Source organism: Cyanistes caeruleus, chromosome 1, assembly GCF_971803275.1.
Source record: "Cyanistes caeruleus chromosome 1, bCyaCae1.hap1.1, whole genome shotgun sequence".
NCBI classification, from domain to species: Eukaryota; Metazoa; Chordata; class Aves; order Passeriformes; family Paridae; genus Cyanistes; species Cyanistes caeruleus.
Genome location: NC_141701.1, coordinates 29011168 through 29030022, shown reverse-complemented (window position 1 = coordinate 29030022; position 18855 = coordinate 29011168). Strand labels below are relative to the sequence as shown.

General features: G+C 41.0%; 1 protein-coding gene across 4 annotated transcripts in view; it reads right to left on the bottom strand.

Moving 5' to 3' along the window:
• The window catches only part of PAG1 (phosphoprotein membrane anchor with glycosphingolipid microdomains 1), a 104661-nt gene that overhangs the window by 34483 nt on the left and 51323 nt on the right, over positions 1–18855 (bottom strand). For 2 of the 4 annotated variants that reach the window (XM_086884028.1, XM_086884049.1), the window contains one exon: positions 6206–6270. The gene's annotated coding sequence lies outside the window, so the exon portion shown is untranslated. Of the gene's footprint in view, positions 1–6205; positions 6271–8177; positions 8358–8492; positions 8637–12475; positions 12614–18855 lie in introns of those variants that run through there. The other 2 variants (XM_086884039.1, XM_086884058.1) reach the window with 2 other exon arrangements.

Below are 18855 nucleotides of genomic sequence, written 5' to 3'. Positions count from 1 at the left end.
GCTCTGTATGCTGTACCACTGTGTGTGTGTGTGTCTGTGTGTGTGTGCACATGCACCCATTTTTTTTTCCTTTTCAGGGGGAAGACAAGGGGGAAAGAGCAAGAATTATCTCAATAAAGAAGTATATTCATGCAAAGAAGCATTTGGCTTGCTCTAAGGGTCCAATGAACAGCTCAAAGGACCTCAGGAGCAAGCTGGGCTCCCACACCTGGACCTGGCAAGTTAGTGGGAACACAGGGTGACTTGGGTCTGTAAAAACAATAGACAAATGCTAAAGTGAGTGCCTATTCCCAGCTGCCCCAGTAGATAAAACACAGCAATAAAGTAAAATAAGTCAGGTGTGTTATTAGAAATGTTAATTGTCCTGGCTGGCCTTTTGCCCTTAAAGACCCACATCTTCATGAGTCTGTAAGGTGAGAGGTCTGGTCCCCACAGCCTGAGCATGTAATTACAGATGAACATGTCCCATCCTTCAAGATGCCAATCCAAACTCATCAAATGCATCATTTTTCTCATTTTTCTTTTTGGTTAACAGAAATAGAACCTGCAAAGGGAACAACAACATGTGAAGACACCTCTGCACTAAGATGGAAAATGCAGTGATTTGCACAGAGTTAATAATATGCCCTAAAATGGCCATTCACCCTCAAAAGACATTAGCATGTAATAGCAGCTGTTTATCCTCTGAGTGCAGATGAATATTGGAAAGAGGTGCTGAGAGGCTTTGTCCTAGAATTACATGTCGCTGGTTTAAACATGATGTGTGGAAATTATTTTAATTGCTCATATTAGTCCAGGGCTGAAATGGTCTGGTATTGTTAGGAGTGGTGAAAATGTCTTTCTCTGGTCAGGGTGTTGTTAGAGAAGAACATGTACATAACATGAATGTCTAAAAATCCTCACCACAACATGAAACTAAAGAACAAAAAAAATCACCCCAATAAAATAGCTTGAATGATAGTTTTTGACTGTCTTACACATAAAGATCCAATTTCTTGCAAGTATGAACACAGAAAGAGCAAGAACTATTATTTTTGAGATAAATGTTACAGTTCAAATGTCACAGACTATATTACAGACATTCACAACTGGCTCTGAGATTTAGGGAAAAAACCCAACTGACACTGTTGTATGAAGGTTGTCAATGATCACAGTGCTAATGACCACGAGAGAAATACGAGTTGTTTTTTTTTAAAGCATCATTATCTAGTGGCCTTGAGTGCTAATCAAAACAAGGACTATAATGCCTGCTTTAATGGGGTTTGTCTCAGTAATGCTCCTAAATGGAATAAATGATATTAAATCCAGACAAGCTACAAAGAGAGACAAATGGCAAAACAATACACTGAAAACTTAAAGATTCTTTGAATCTATTATTAACTGGGTTACCATCCATGACAGTCATAGCTAACTGTGGTTTTGTAATCCATTTGCTGAATTGTACAACTGAAATAGAAATGTTGTCCTTCTGCTTAAAACAACAGATAAGGCCTAAATAAGGCCCAAATCAACACACAAAATGGCTTGGCAAAGACTATACTAGAACAGGCTGCATGTCTATTTTCTTTAAAACTCAGGAAAGCAGCTCCTCTGGAGTTTTTTCTCCAAGTGAAGGAATCAGACCCCATTGAGTCAGAGGTAATGCTGCACATTACCTCTGTAAAGCTGAGCATCTGTGCACCACAAGAAGGATGCCCTGGGAAGACAAAGGGTCCCACAGCCTCCCTCCCTGACCAGTGCAGCAGGGACAGACACTGATACCCACAGGCTTTGGGTCATCCTCCTAATGGTGACAGGAAGAGGCACTGAATGCCAGGAAGATGAATTAATCATCATCCTCCTCCACCTTGTTCCTTTGGCCTTGCTCATCCCTCCTCTGCATATGCTGACCAAATGCAGACATGCTGAATTTCTTCAGCTTGATATCAGAGGATCAGTTATATTTGAATTCTTCAAAAGCAAGTAAATTCCTATCATGCATCTGTATTTCTCACACTGTGATGGGAGGATGTGTGGCAGCTGAGGGGGAATGCAGGCTACAGCATTTTGGGCAGGTCTTTCAGGAAGAGGTGACGATTTACTGATTTACGTCAGCCAAGGTATAAAGGCAGTGACACTTTTATGTTCGTTTACATGCAAGAGTGAAATATTTCCAGAGGGTCCAGTTTTAAAAGGATGGATTAGCTCTTTGTTTGTGGTGTACATAAGTAGGATCATGCATCTTATCTTGAATACATTTTCAATAAAGATCTTAACGAACTGAAGCTGTAGCTTATGAAACATAAAATTCATTCTGTAATTAGTGCATTCCCCCCAGTATTACAGAGAAAAAATTCCTATGGTTTTATTGCTTTTGTAAAATGCTTGTTCTCCAGCTCTGAAGGGACTGCCAAAGGTCAGAGGTGTTGCATATACATGATTTATGAAGTCCTCTGGGATGAGATGTGCTGTGTAAATATAAAATATTATTACAGCATACTCTCTTTAATTCATGTACACTGAAATGGAATTGGCTGTGCCACGAACAAAACTAAGAACCCAAGTCAGTTTGATGACAGCAGATTGTCCAAGGCTACTGACAGTCCAAGCAGCACAAGGATAAATTAATTTCACAGATATATTTATCTAATGCTGAAAGTTACTGGTATTCATCTGGAACTGGTCATATGTAGATATGAATGTGAAGATTGTTACATAGAAACGACTGAACAGGCAAAGATCACGGTCTGCTCTGTACTATGATGAAAAAGGGGCTTCTGACAATGCTGTAGGCACAGGAGCAGCCCATGTAGCCCATCCACCTTTTGCAGAAACTCTGCCTGACACAAGTCTGTTCTCAAGTGTAAATCATGCCAGAGATGCTTGGGATGCCGTGGTCCTCACGTGCTTTGTGAAGTCACACTCAGATGGGACTTTGAGCCTCAAAATATGCATCCTATTTACCCCTGCGCCTTTGATGGAGGTTTCCAAGTTTCTCTTGCAGATTTGAACCTTGAAATTTGTTCACCTCCAGCTATATCTATCCAGAGAGGCTTCCTAAAACAACAGTCTCTCAGAGAACTGGGGTGGAATGAGCTGAACTGGACTAGCAGTCCCATTCCCTCTCAGGGAAGCATAAATTATACTCTCAACCCACTTTTTGGGATTGATTCCAATTTCTCTTTTTCTTCTGTCCACAATAGTCTATACTTAACACTGCAATAAATAATCAGTTTGAAGTAGATTTCAAAATATTTTAACAGCTGGAGCAATGACATTCTTACTTGACTTTACTGTAAATGGAAAAATTCCCATTCCCCCCCTCAAAGACAGAGATTGCAAATCATATTCTGAATTATTTTCAAAACCTTGGCCAAAAGATATCATCAGCACAGTCTGTTCCTCTTCATATTATTATTCCCACTCTCACAGATTCTTTTATCTAACTCTCTTCTACCCTGAAGTTTACAATCTCCTTCCAAAAATTTCTCAGCTGCACTTCCCATCTCTTAAATTCCCTCTCTCTCATCAGCTTTCAAATAATGTGACTTAATTTTAGAAAAATGATGCTGTGAATTTAGCACTACAGAGTAATCTGTTTCTACATTTTTCCCTGTGCTAAAACACAGAATCTAATAAATCCTTTTTTTTTTTTCAAAGGCACAATGCAGCTCCTTTAGCAAAAGTATATGAGCTTCCTGCTCATAAAGGAAAAAAAATTAAGTTCTTACTTTTGACTGTTTTAATGCTTTCCCATGAAAATTGATACATCTATCTGGGAGATAAAGGAAATTTAGATTATCTGTATTCAAGAGAATAATTAAAAGAAGTTACTGCACAAAATGATTAGATTTTCTAGCAACACAAGTCTGATTCTGTGATAATGTTAAAGTTATTCTCATCTATGCAGAACACTTCTCATCCACACAAGAGGGGCTCTTAATTTCCTCTGCACTGAAAAAAAAGCCATTGTATTTTCTCTTCACTGGTGATGTTTAATATTCAATTTCTTCTACTTTCTTTAGATAATTTAATAGATAGATTTGCTCATTTGGCTATAGCTAAACTGCTGTAGTAGTGGCAGACAATAACACTTTTAAGGCTACACTATACATGATTAATCCTTGCTCCAACTGAGAGCATTTATCATCTGGGGGCTACTCTTCCAGTTTGTCTTTTCCTTGTGTTTTCAGTTCTCCTTTCCCATCAAGGAGAACAACAAAAATCATTACGGGTTTTTAACCTAAGGAATGACATTTTTAGCTCTGAGGCCTATGTGTAAATGTAAATTTCCAGCTGTTAGAACAAAGAAATACCAAATGTGAGGCAGATGTTAATGCATTATCCATTGTTGATAATACAAGCAAAAATCAACCTTGAAAAATCCCCCAGCTATTCCAGTAATGAAAGCTTACTCACTTGGGTATTTACATGTACCTGTGCCTTCAGAAATAAGATCTAACCAGTTTCTTGCAATCCATGGAGTCTAGACAAATCCTCTGTGTCCCCTTAACAATTCAAGGGCTAGAATACAGAGCCAATGAAATCATCTCCAGATGTTTCTTCTGCTTAGCGAATGCCCGAAGACCATTTACTGCACAATGAAGTCAAGTGGAATCTGGGAGGATTCTGGATCCTACACTGTTTTTCAGGACCACACTCAGTACCAAAAGTTAAACCACATGTTTGGTTTCTGTCAAGCACCACTTGATCGTTAAGTCTTCACGCACTTATGAAGCCAGTTTAGGCAGAACTGATGAGCAACCACTCTGAGCTCCCCAAGAACTCTGCTTTTCTTTGAATCCACTGGCTGAAAAATCACAGCACACCTGTGAATGCAGTAAGGTGCTTCTTGCAGAACCTAGTATATCTGTTGCTTCTACCATCTTCTAACCCTTGAAAACTTCAGAACTGACTGTCTTGGCATGGTGAACACAACTCATAGTCAGTGGCATGGAAGAGCATGGACATTCAGAGCATACTTACAAGTTTAGGTTTCCCTCCAGAGATTCTCCAGCCTTTGTTTAGCCCTCACCATAGCACATCTCTCATTATCTTATCTCTCTCATCTCCCATCATCCTCCCCATAGACTTGGATCCCCATGAATCCTGAAAAGTCCTTCATTCTAGCATTAATACAGCAGCAACTTCCGAATGCCTTGTGTCAGGCACATTTGTGTTTGTAATTCCTTTCACACCAGGCAATTCATTAAGGGCTCTGTTTTGATTATCAAAATGTGTGAACACAATTTTGTATCTCATCTATACAGGGTCACTCTTATGTCAGCTCATTTCTGACTGTGACAGTCTTTTCCCATCCTAAAGGCAAAACAGTGTTTACATTTGGTTAGTTAAAATATTTACATTACACATTCAAATGATGCATTTTCCCAGTGACAGGGCTCTCCCTGGTATTTCCTCCTGTACCTACTATGCAGCGGAAATGATTAAGAGGAATATTCTGGGTGTCTCTAAACAAGCAGATTAAGGAAACATGCAGCACATCTGTACTATACTAACACTGCTGGACTTTGTAACATGCATGCAGGCTGTGTGAACTGCCTAGCATGAAAGCCTGTCTTTTAGGAGCCCAAATCAGAAGAGTTCCACATTTCCTCAACAATTTATTTCAAATAGATTCTTTATTTATTGACAAATTACTTGGTCACTCAGTGTATGAGGTAGAGTAAAACACAGGGCCTGGGAGAGGAGGTGAGAATGGTTCTGTCTGTTGATCGTCAGTCTGTCTGTGGATAAAAGCCTCGAGTGCACTGCAGGGGAATAGACATGATGGGGACTGCCACCCAGACAGAGAAGAGTGTAGAAGGAAAGGTGACACTAAAGCTGGCAGGGGAAGGCCATGAAGCGACAGTATTTCTGGGAATCAGAAAACACACTGCACACTCCTGTTTTAATGTGACATTACCAAGTTGAATAAAACCCTGCTGGTGATGCTGCACCAAGAGGTCCTCCAGACACACAGCACGAGCCTCTCCCCAAAGGGACAGTTTGAGGTTAGTAGGAGAGAAACCGAAATTCAACACCATTTAAAACATATCATCATCTACACTGTAAACCACTGGTTTTGTTCATTTATTTCCTACTACCAAACAAAGGAGAACCATATACAAGTCTCTCTGAGAAGAAATCAGATAGAGTGGAGCACACAGACACTTTGTAGCAATGCAAGATTAATTAAAGAACACGCCTAAAGTGTATTCCTTACCTTATAACATCACTCACACAGGTCTTCATACAGGCTCTCCCAGTGAGGAAGCAAAAGCTTCTGGGCTGAAAAAAATGATGAAGCGCCCGTTAAAACATTATCTTAAAACCCCTACCCGTGCTTATATCCATCCCAAACTCTGCTGCATCTTTTTGTTTACAGAAACATATACAATAGACTGAAGTTTACTTTGTAAGCAAAAGCTATTTATCTTATATCGGCCCTGCCCATTCAATGTCATATACTCTGAAGGAAATGGGTTATAAAAGTCACTGTATAAGGGAGGCACGCAACATCTAGCAAACACTGTTTTGTCTGGGACATGTATTTATTCCACTTTTTTAAACTAACAGCAAATGAAACTTTGTTTTCCAGTTAAAACCAATCAGTAAAAGAAAAGTAGCAGGGTCTACACCACTATAAGGCGGTGTATTCAAAATAATGAAGAACCAATTTTGATTTAACCTAAAAGCCAGTGTGGAGGGAGTGAGCAGGCTCATAATCTGCCTGCTTGGTGTCCAACCAGCCCCAACACCAAGGGATGTGTAGGGATTAATGGGCAGGACACTCCTGCAGAAAGGGGATGCTAGAAATCCCTGGGCTGAGGGGGCCAGGATAAACACAGATTCTGCATTTTGAGCCAGCAGCCAGCAGCCTCACAGTTTTAATTCAGTGCTTTGAAATGTGATTTCCTTTGGCCATCCTCGGGAATACAGAATTTGCAGCTCCCAGCCTTTGGCTGGCCAGCTCACAAAGCCCTGTCGTTTTTGGCAGAGGAACGTCCAGGATGATGGGCAGCGGCTGCCGCTGTCACTAGCAGGATGTTTTCTGGAGTTTCTCCTACAAGGCAATGTGTTTATTCTTTGAAACAGTTGCTCCCTAAAGATTAAAACTGAACAGAATCACAAAAGCAGCGTGTGTCCTCTGGGGCTGCTACGTGCCATTGGGCAAATAGGAGGTACAAGCTGTGTTCTCCCAAATGGCACAGAACGAACGGCACAGCACTGGCAGAACTGAGTAAAGTTCTGCAGCACACAAACTGCACTCTCCTCATTTTAACTTCTTCTTAGGAAAAAAACCTTTCAAACACCATTTGTGTTATTAAAAGATCCAAATTTAGAGTTATGTGGGGAGTCTTCAATGCAGCTGAGCCCGTTCACCCCAAAAGCATGTCGACCCGGGCACAAAAAATGAGCAACAGCCACAAGCCTTGTGCTTTTAAGACCATGTTTGTTATCATCCTCAAAAAGCAGTACACACTTTGAAAAACAGCCTTAACAACCACAAAGAACAGACAGCAATATGAACAGGAAACACATGGACAAAATATATCTTTACTTAGAAACTTAAAAAATAGCCATTTAAAAACCACTAAAATAGGATTGAAGTACTAAGAGCGCATGAGAAATACTGGCACAACAATGAAAAACCTGTTTGGCACAGTCTATGTAATCACAGTTATTGCAAGGTGGCTGGACAAACAAATGCAACAATGATTTTTCTTTCTGCTGAGGTATGTGCAACAAATGTTATTTTTTTTTTACCACTCTACAGGATGCATTGTACTCCAGGGAGTACCTTGAGGAGCGAGGATGTCTCTGCTAATAAGAAGTATTTACCTTGCCTAATGGCTATATATCTATGTATTTCTAATAGCAGAATTAATTTAATATTGCACATAAATAGTAAATTTTGGCTTAAAAAGTAAGATGGAGAAGGAAATTGAATAGCCTTCCTCTGATGGGAACACATGCAGATTTTCTTATTACTGGTAATGCAAACTGAGCCCACATAAAGGGGAACAGACAAACTTCAATGACCCTCAGCACGATGCCACCATGAAGCTTTATTCTCCTGCGGAGCACAGAGGACTTCCTAACTTTCCTCCCTGGTGTATCACTCTTATATTAATAAACAACCAAACGGCAGCAACAGCCACTATCTTACGCTACTCTACAGACAAAAATATTACCTTTGATTAACAAGGACTCCTCATCCTAGACCCAATCTGCACTGTGCAGCAGCCAGCAGGAGAGAGAGGCTGTTCCAAAGGCGCTGCGGGGTTAATGCAGCTCTGGGGCTCCTCGGCCGCTCACCGATTCCGCATGCAGGGCGCAGATCCCAGCTCCCGCGGCTGCCAGGCGGGCACAGCCTGCGAACAATGCCGCCTCTGTCAGCCCGCACGGACAGCAGGGGCACAAAGACGCGCTCATCCGCAGCCCCGCACCTCTCCTTTCTCCTTCTTGGAGTGCGGGGTGATGAGAGGGAGCGGGAGAGAAACGCTTACGTGTTCATGATGAGCCAAAGCTCGGCTGTGTCCGGGAGCGACACCGTGTCAGGGCACCGGGCGCCTGGAGAGGAGCTGGAATCTGCACTGGCAGCAGCACTCCCTGCCTCGCTTCACACATTTCTGTGTCGGATCCGTGGGTGGCTGCATGAGCAAGCAGCCGGAATAGGGGAGGGGTTAGACAAAATGCAATTTAGGATTTGGAAGCCTCGTCTGCCTTTTCGAGAGGAGGACGAAGAGGCGAAATGGCAGTGCGGTGGCAGAGCAATGTGCCCTTCCCACCCCGCCTGCCCAAACTTGCCGGGACAGCGCCTCTCCCTGCCTGGCCGCGGTCCCGGGGACACAGCACACAGCCAGCGGCTGCCCTCGACCCCCGGGAACCACACTCCAGAGCCCCTGAGCACGCTGGCTGCTCAGGGTCATTTTCAAGGAGGGACGATGCTCCATGATCCTCATGAGCAACTAGAGGATGAAACAATAAGCGACATCCTCAGCAGATGTTTACAGCTGTCACTAGGCAGAGGAGGAGACAGCAGCAGCTTAAATCTCAGTTTTCAAAGCTTTCCTTGGAAATCCAAGAGGCAAAGCCAAAAGCCCTTTTTAATGTCAGATGTCCATAGCTATCTTGTTTTGAAAGGACTATCATGTGCATATATTTCATGCAACTTCATCTTTGTTTCCCTTCCTATGAGAAAATGACAAGCAGTGTCTGGCTCAAGATGAGACAGTGATGATTCCTGCTGAAACCAATTAGAGTATTACAGTTTAACTCAAATATTCCCAAGCCAAGCTCTATGTTAGATGTGAGATGTTGCATCTTCCTCCACATTAATTCTAGCTAAAATCTTCAAACATTGCAAGTGAATGGAGCAGCAAGCAACTTCATGTTTTCTTCTTGAAGTAAATACCAAAGGACACAGAGCTCTTGGGTGCAGCACAGCTATGAACTCATTCCAGTCCCTGATGAACTATTGCAGCCTTAAAGTATTTTCCCATGCAATTAGTATTAATTGGTGACTTGCTGGCAATCTCCCAGGGGCCCTATCTCACCCTTTTAGCCAGTCCTACCACATCAGCCTTGAGATGATCATCAGGGCTAGGCAGCCATCCTGCTGCCCCACCTCTCAAGCGCTCTTACATTTTTGGGGACTTTGGCAAGGGTTATCTTGAGTAACGAACAATCAAAGATACGCCTCTTCCAAATTAATGTATTTGAGTTTGTAAGGTGAGACAGCAAAGTAAGAGGGAGGCAGCAAAGTAGGAGGATGACTTCTAGAGGGAATTTATAAGCACTTATTTTTAAAAATATGTTGTTTCAAGGCATTTCACTGAAGCTAAACTCCAAAATAATTTTCAGGAGAACTGAGCAGCAGTGCTCAATTCAGTGTCTGGATAGTAACAGACCTGCAAAACTCTGCATCTTGTACTCAAAATTAAGCTGATACAGGCCAGCTGTAAATGAGCAATCATCTCTTCTAATTTTATTATTTACTAGCAATTCTTAAGGATTTCCTTTTATGTATTAATAATATAAAATCTGTCTTAAGAATCTTGTCAAAAGGATTTAAGGAGGTTCAAAAGTGCTTTATAGTAGCAGAGCCCCACAACTCCATGACAACAAAAAAAAATCAAATGTTCTTTGACTGAACAATGTAAACATCTAGAACATATTTCAGAGTAGCTTCCAGCACAAATCTCTTTTTGCAGAATTACATAAGTAACCTCAAACCTTTAAAAACTGGTGCTGAGGTTATTCAAAGTCAAAAGGATGCCTGAAAAGAGAACTGTGCAGGGGTAAGCCTATACACACCACTCAAGATCTAGTAAGGAATGCAACATCTAATGGTAAAATACATTAGGAAATGGCCAGAGGCAAAAAGAACTACTTCAACTAGAACAGGTCAAGTATAACCAAGAGCAATGTCCAACAGGCCAACTTTATTCCTTCTCCTTTTTCTGCTTCTCCTAAGTTTCCAGTCCATGTAAATCAGTGGTCCTCAGTGTTACTCTTCTCATATCACTTTTGTCTGTTACTGTCCCACATCTAGAAACCACAACATAAATAGGTGCCTAAAAATGGTGTATTTTGGCTTGGAGGTAGTTAAGAACACTAAAGATGGTTATTTCTCTTGGAAATCTTGAGTCTGGAGTGGAAGAGCCTGCCTGTGCCATCTCATTTCTGCTCTAAGAAGTCTTACCTTTAGATTTTACTTAAGAGATCATGTACCTAGTGTACATAAATGTGAAAGCTAAAACCCACCCTTTACACTGGTCGACAGATGTAGAGAGATTTATCACTTACATAAAAGTTGTTTATATGACATGGTTTATTGATTTTTTTCTTTGGAGTTACTTATCTTTCTGAATCTTTGTGATCCTACTTGATTTTCATATTTTAAAGGCCTTACTGTCTATTTTTTCCCACATCTATGGCAAGTAAAGATCCAGATATTATTTGTCAGGGCTCCATGAAAAATGAATACTTTCAGACTATTCTCACAAATACTTTAAAAGTGCAGAAGAAAACCTCACTGTCACTGGTGTAATTTCCCAGCAATTCCATTAACTTGCAGTATCTTTGGCTGTACACCATCAATCTAAGATAGCCCTCACCTCTATCTCACACATCCTTAGCTCTCAAAGTGTATAAAACCACAAGGATATTACTCAGAGCAGCTTAGGTGGCAGAAGAATTCTGTCATTCAGTGGAGGGATGGATGAAGGAACAACAGAATACAAGTTTCAGATAACTTCTCCATAAAATCATGCAAGAGGAAGGAGCACAGCACACAGGCAGGGACAGGAAGGTGCCATATGTGTCTTTGGAGGTGTAGAAAAACTATTAGGTTTCTTAGTATGATGCTATTCTGAAAAATCTGGTTTGCTTACAGGATTTTAAAACACACACATGTTCAGACTCCCACTTTACATTTACAACTGAGAGAGAGAGGGACTCAACATTCAGTTTTCTGAAAACAGAAGGCGAAGAGATTCTTTCTTCAAAGACATATGCCAAGACTTAGTCACTGCCACTCTAATATCCTGATAGAAAATTCAATCTTTACAAATACAAAGCAAACAACTTTAAACAAATTATGAACATCTTTGGCCATACAGATAAGACTTACACTTGTAAATTACTTCTCTAAATAGGTGTTATATCAAATCTCCAATGAGTCCAGGATAGATGTGTTCAGCCTGCATTAGGTGATAATGAAGCCTGAACCCGAGAGATCTTAGTTAAATTTGTATTAGCTGTTGATGAAAACCAATTTGATAACACTGCTTATTCCAGACTTCCCTCAATTACAGTTTTTCCAGTCAAACCTGTCACTGCTATTCCTTCTTTCCAAGAGCATTACTTTCAGTGACAATTTTATTTGTAGTGTTACATGGCATTGGTACATGCACCTCACCAGGCCCTTCTGCTTGCCTGAGACAAATACTGGGTCATACCAGCTCCTCTCCATCTATGGGGGACTAAACACAAAATTACATTGAACCAAGCATCACCTCTGGCTCTGGCTGGGAGCCTGTGAGAGCTGGGAAGTGTGTCTCTCCTGCACATGCTGAAGACAAATACACACCAGACTGCCCCCACTGCTAAGAGGTCTGTATTTCATTTTGAGCTATTGATCAAACTGAAGTATTTTACTTGGACACAGATCATTTGGGTCTGCGCTCTCTTCTCAGCTAAAAGCTCTTTAACTCTTGACTAACTCAGGTCATGTGGATTTTTAGTTTGGCATAACTTGCCTGTGTCCAAAGCCCCTTCTCAGGGCAGTCAAGTCAAAGCCTTACAATGATCTGATGTCTACCAAAATAATCTAAGTCTAATGTCCTGTACGACAAAAATGCAAATAATTTTCTTAGATTATTTTTCTTATGAAAGTTGGTTTTCAGCATTACAGAACTTACGAAACACTATACATCCAACAAAGTATTTAAGAATAACTAATGTAATTTGCAAATTTATTTCTTACCTGTCTCATAAGCATTGACACTAGAACTGAAACTTTCACCTCATCTGAGGTGAAAGCATTTGAGCATGGCTCTTCAGTTTCCATTTGTAGTAATCAGAATTTCCAACTGTTTTTTCAGCACTTGATAGATTTGGCCTTGTTTCCTCCAAACAAGCCCAAATGTATTCAATCCGTCACAGTCAAGGCTAAATACTTACATATGGCTTCCTAATGTTACTCATTAGGACATAGATGGCTACAAATGTGCTTCCTTCGACTTCAGCTGTCTTTTATTCTTCCCTGCAGCTTGCTCATTTTTGTTAAAAAGGAAGAAAGGAATAGAATTACTACATTCTCATTTTCCACTCTTCTTAATTTTCAAATTTATGCCATTTATAAGGCTCAACTATTCTATGACAAGAGTTTTTTACACCATTTAACAGGACCAAAACATTGAAGGAACAGAGATTTTTTTTGTTGTTGTTCGTTTAATCTTTTCCTGTATCCACCCCCTTTTCCTATTTTCCACTCCTTAATTAAATTTCAGGTCAAAGATCTTTCTGACTCAAGATATCCAAATGTTTTCAGATTTGGCTAAAAAACTGTGCAAATCCATTATCCTATACTGTCATATCTAACCAGGAAAAACTCACCTGAATTATTTGAATACATGGACAAGACCTGATTATCTAAATCAAACTGCTAAACTAATGCACAAGGGAATACATATTTTTTTTAAAAAATGTCAAATATGATTAGAGTATGCTCAAAATAATTTATCAGACTATAAGATACCAGTGGGCAGAGGTTTTGGAAATGGAAGTGACACCACTCTAATCAGGAAAACAGCCACCAGAAAATATAAATCTATTTATGAGGGTTTAATTTTGAGCTAAGTTCAAGAGATAAAAAATTACATCCTCCTGTTATTTGTTGACAAGCTGCAATAGAGAAGCTTTGTCACTGCTTCATCACCATCCATGACTGCTCTGCATCTTGCAATCCAACGGCTGACTTGCATTTCTGACTCCTGATCCTGTCAGACCCGTTTGAATTATCACAGTTTTTTTGCCATGAGTGGTGGCATCCTACTCAGCAAAAGCACACCAGATAAAACTGTTGGTGCTCAGGAAATTGCATTATATGAAAAGTAATTATTAAGATGTGATTTTCTCTGTACAAGCATTTGCACAAACTGTGCAAGTCCTCTTACCACAGCCACTGCCATGTAGAAATTGTGGAAGCACATTTAAGTATTGTGGCAGTGATAAAACTGTCCACAGCATTTATTTATTCATGAAACAAGGAACATCAACACAAAAGAAACCACACCCCAAAAACACGCCCCACCCCCCCCCCCCCCCCCCCAAAAAAAAACAACCCCAACCCTCTTAAAAACTTTTGTTTAACCACAGTGAATTGAGATAGTGTTAATACTCAAAGTTTAATTTCAGGAAAAACAGGATGGGACGTAGAATGAGAGCTAACCGTTCTTGTTCTCTTTGATTATCACTCTATCTTTCAGAGTGAAAACTGGCTTAAAAATCAGGAAAAACAAGATGGACAACCTTAGACCCAATCCAAACAAAAAGCTGGTTACTTACATCAAGCATTTCTTAATGCAACTAAAGGTGTTTGTGCTGTCCTCCTAAGTACCCACAGGACAGAACAGTGAGCTGGCTGCCCCCACACCTGCTTCATGGGACACGAGACTAAAATCTATCAATGTTGCCCAAAGCTCGACTGATGTATGTGGTACAAAAAAAATAAAATCCTAAGGATCTGCTGACCCCTCAGATTCAAAGAGATTTTGAAGCAGGTGAGCAACAGATCAGTAAGAAATGGTGTTTTCACCTTCTTTCTGCTGTTGTTGTGTGACTTCATGCTTTTTGCCTGGACTCCACACTACCTGTGAGAGCTCAGACCTGTTTTTTAATCTAATATTGTCCTCCAATACTTTGTTCTCCCTTGTAGATACCTGTCATGGAGGGATTGACACATATCTGAAAGCCTTGCCCAAGCTTGGTTCACAAGACTGAACTGAAAGAATGCAGCGGGTAATTGAAAAGGAATTTAAAAGAGCAAATCTTTCAAGTGTCTGATAAAGCCAGTCTTATACAAGGGTGCTGAGAAACTGGGCCCTGCCCCGATTTTAAAGTATACTTTAAACAATCACTGCTGAGAGTGAAATGGCCCAATAAGCCAGAGGTGCCCATCCACCAGGAGATTTCATAAAAGCTCTCAAAGTATCTGCTAATAAAGGCTTTGCCCTGGTCACACAGCAAGGCTCTGACAGCAGCTGATTGGCTTAGTTTTTTAAAATAACTAATATCAACATAATGAAAGCTATCCTGGGCATCAAGAATGCATTCCAGCTAGCAAGCAGAGGCCCAGCTTTTGGCATGCCCCTACTCCACTAGCCTTTGGTACACAACAGCCACCTGCAACATCAAGGCTCTACAGGAGCATGGCTCAATAAAGCAGGCATTGCCAAATGGAAGGTGCTGAGGCAGAGCACCCCTGGCCAGCTTTCCCCTCCATTTTGTTGGGTGGGTTTGCAAACAGCTGTCTTTTGGGTGCCAGCACCTACCAGCCTCCTCCTGTGCATGGGAGGTGACACGTGGAGTGGGCTGATGGATGGAGAGTGCAGAGCATCACTGCTCTGACCAGTGTCCCAACAAGGAGGACTCCCCAGAAAAATCTGTATGTCTCTCTTTTGAAAAGGATCTTTTAAATCCCTCTGCCAGTGAGAACTGAATATGATGTTTAAAGGAAACCTGCAGTAACTTGTGGATGGTAAGATTGGTTTTTTTTAAACTCTTTAAATGTGACTTCTACATTTACATGAGTGGCTGAGACAACCAGAGTGTTAGTGTGCATATTCACCACCTCCAGACTCCACACTGGACTAAATGCACTGGAGAAGACAGTAAACAGAATTTCCTATGCCAACTCACTGAACTGGGAGAGATGCTAGCACAAAACCCTAAATCCCAGAAATGGGATTTGCTTAATCAAGTAAGCTTTGCCAGAAGATGTAATCACACACCACAGAAGATTACATTAGCCTTTTAGAAAAAAACCCACACTTAACCAACTCCTGAAATTCTGCTTTGGTATTTGCATTAAATCCATGCAAATTGTATGGGCTTCAGCATGTGTTTTCTCCCACACCAAAGCAGCCAGATGGACAGCCAGGGATGTGAGAAAAATATTTTCTGCTAAGCCTGAGGGGAGATGAACAAGGAAAGAAGCCCCCATGTGCTTCTCTCCAAGTCCAGTGCATAAATCCCACCCCACCATACTGTGAGTTCTTTTCACAGAGATCTCTTCCTTTAACTGTGGAGAAGGCAGTGTCCTGGCAGCCAGTGGGCAGTCCTGGCTAATCCAGTACTCCTGCCAGCTCCTCAACCACAGCCAGGAAGTGCACTTGGGGTGCTCTGTGCTGTGTCAGAGCAGGAAAAATTCTGGGGGTCCCCATCCTCACTGTCCTGCCATCCAGCAAGGCCCTGGGAAGAGGGGTCACCCTGTGACATAGCCATCAGTTACTGCAACACATAAAGTGTCATTGTAGAAATAGCTTTTTTTCCACTAAAATTCATCTGCATGAGCTTGCTTCCTTCCTAACAGTTGTTAATGGATTTCATTACAGTTTTTCTCCTTTTTCATGTACATTCCTCCCTCCATGAGGAAGGCATGTGAGCAGCTGCAGCCAGCTGTGAGCTTCCCCACTGGGACCCTGACTGCTGCCTCTGAGACACCAGTGACAGTCCCGTGATGATGGAGAGCATCTTAACTGCACACAAGATTGCTTGCTGCTGCCGTGGGAATCCGGGCAGCAAAGTGCTGCTCACATTCCAGCCAGGGACAAGATGAGTGTGCCTTACACACTGCAAGAAGAAGCACTTCATTTGAATTCAGCAGGGCAGCAGAAACAAATTCATCATGTATAATGTTTAGGAAAGCCTCACCCCCTCTGAAGTGTTTCTGGAATAATGTTCAACAATGGTAATTGTACTCTCCCCACCTTTGCTTTTAATAACTGAGGAAGGGAAAGACAAAACATTCATTCTCTTTTTCTTAAAACCCAATATTTAGGTGGCTGTTAGCATCCTCTCTGGATCAGATATCAGAATTCACCGTGAGTCAAAGCCTGAACATCTTTGCTTGGACAAATCTCCCAGGAACATCAGTCTGGAAAGCATGCCCTGGGAAATAAATCAGTAGTTCCTGACATCTCAGGATCAATAACCCCAACTAATGCGGATCTCCTCATTGTTTCACTTTCCTAATTTTATGGAACATGAAGAAAGTACACTCAAATAAGGGTATTTCACATGTGCATGTCCGGTATGTCACATGTACAGCCACTTCAAAACTAAACCCCAGATGTTAAGAATGTGAAATACCAGACATATAGAGATATTCTCCAAATGATCCAATTGGGATAGAGATGTAACTGGGCTGGCAGATACACTTTCAAAAATTACAGGTCTTGTACATACAGAGAAATCCCCTTGCCTCTCTCCAGCAAGCTACTTTTACTGCTTGGTTAAGTTGTTTTTAAGTTCAGTCTTTCAATTAATTCCAAATCCTGATAAAATAAAACTTATTTTGCTTGATCATAAGCTCATAAAACACAAGAAGAGCTTAATGCAAAAATGTGAATAAGTTAAGCAGTCATTCAGCTATTTTGCTCATTTAAACAGGGGCATTCTTTGCAGTAATTTAATGTCAAACAGACACAGGCGGCATCAAATGCTTTCGCTTTTATGTTGCTCCTCACTGATATAATAATATAATAATATATAAATATATAATAATATTTCCAACAGATCCTTAAAAAAAAAAAAAAACAAAAAACAAAAAAAACCCACAACCAAAAAACACTTACCCATGTTATTTGGGAGTTTTATAACAATATTTAACAGAGGGGATAGGATAAAAGGATAAGGGCCTGAAGTCACGTCTCAGGCAAAGTACATATGTACTACCCACTATAAACTATGTGCAAAACTACTGTTCATGGACACAAAGACAAAACTAGTCAAGGTCTGCTGTCACCTGTGGCTGCCTTCTCTGAACTCTGCTCCATGCCCCTGTTCTTCAGCCACCCCTTTGCTGCATCCCTGTCCTTCCCCTGCAGCTCCAGCTGCTCTCCCCTAACAGCGTTATCAGTATGTCTCACAGCACTGCCCATTGCCTGCTTAGTTCATCACTGAATCAACACAACATAACTGCCCAGGCACACCGAAGCACTGCTACATTAATGCTTCATCTGTGCTGCAGAAGCATAATTTAAAATGCCTAGAAAATTGTTTTAGAAGACCCTGGTTCTGCTCTTGCAGCACTCTAGCAAGGAAGTGGTTAAAACAAAGGTAAAAAAATCACAGCAAGTTATCTGAAAGACTGTATTCCCATCATGTTTGCCACTTCCAATCCCATTTTTTTGCTATACAAGTATTTGTGCATTTGCTGTTAAAATCATTAGGAGGGCTCTGGCTTTCTGCAGGTGGAAAAGGCCAGAAGATGATCTTGTGTGCAGGAGCAACACCCCTTCACCCACCATGAGCCTGCAGTGCTACATCAGTCCTTTATTTCTCCAGACATGCCTGCTTAGAAAGAACCTTTTACAGGAGTTATTTTAAATACATTCTGTCCCATGCAAGCATGCAACCAAAGAAGTTTAAACCCTGCTCTTGACATCGTCTTTTTCAACACACATGGGAGTTCACAGGAACCAATTTGTTTTTCACATTTGTGGTTTCAGCTTTACAATTTCCATTTGCTCAAGACATCTTGTCACATCTCATTCTTATTTTAGTGCTAGCTAACTTAAAAGAGTTACAGAGATGATCATTTTGACTCAGCATCATCCTCCTATCTTCAATTTGCCTTAACATAAAAAAGACAAAAAAAACAGCCTTACCCCTCCATATAATTTTAGGTTCTCACTAATAGTGTCTGAAGGGAGGATACATGTGTGAGAACAAAACAGAGCTGCACACTTGCAAGGGGAAGGATTCCTACCACTGCTAAGAGTCCATCTTCTGCGCTTTCCTGACTTAGCAGTACGCTAGAGACACTCTGAAACAGTGACAATGAGCAAACAATTCCCTTTAAAAAATCCTTGTAAAGAAGTATTTGATAGTGTTAAAGTTTTTGTCTCTTAAACATGCAATTCTCTAGTGAAAGCAGATAAGGTTAAGTAAAGTACTGGAAAATGAAGTGGCTTAGGATTATACACAGCCAGTTGGGTTTTCTCTAAAGAAACACTACACAGACCCTTTACAGCCTGTGAAGCTGAGTTTCTAGAAGCCAAAAGAAGCAGCATGGAGTAACTGAAGGCTTGTGTCAAAGGACAGCAGCAGGCAGGACCCCACACAATGGGTCTGCGTTGC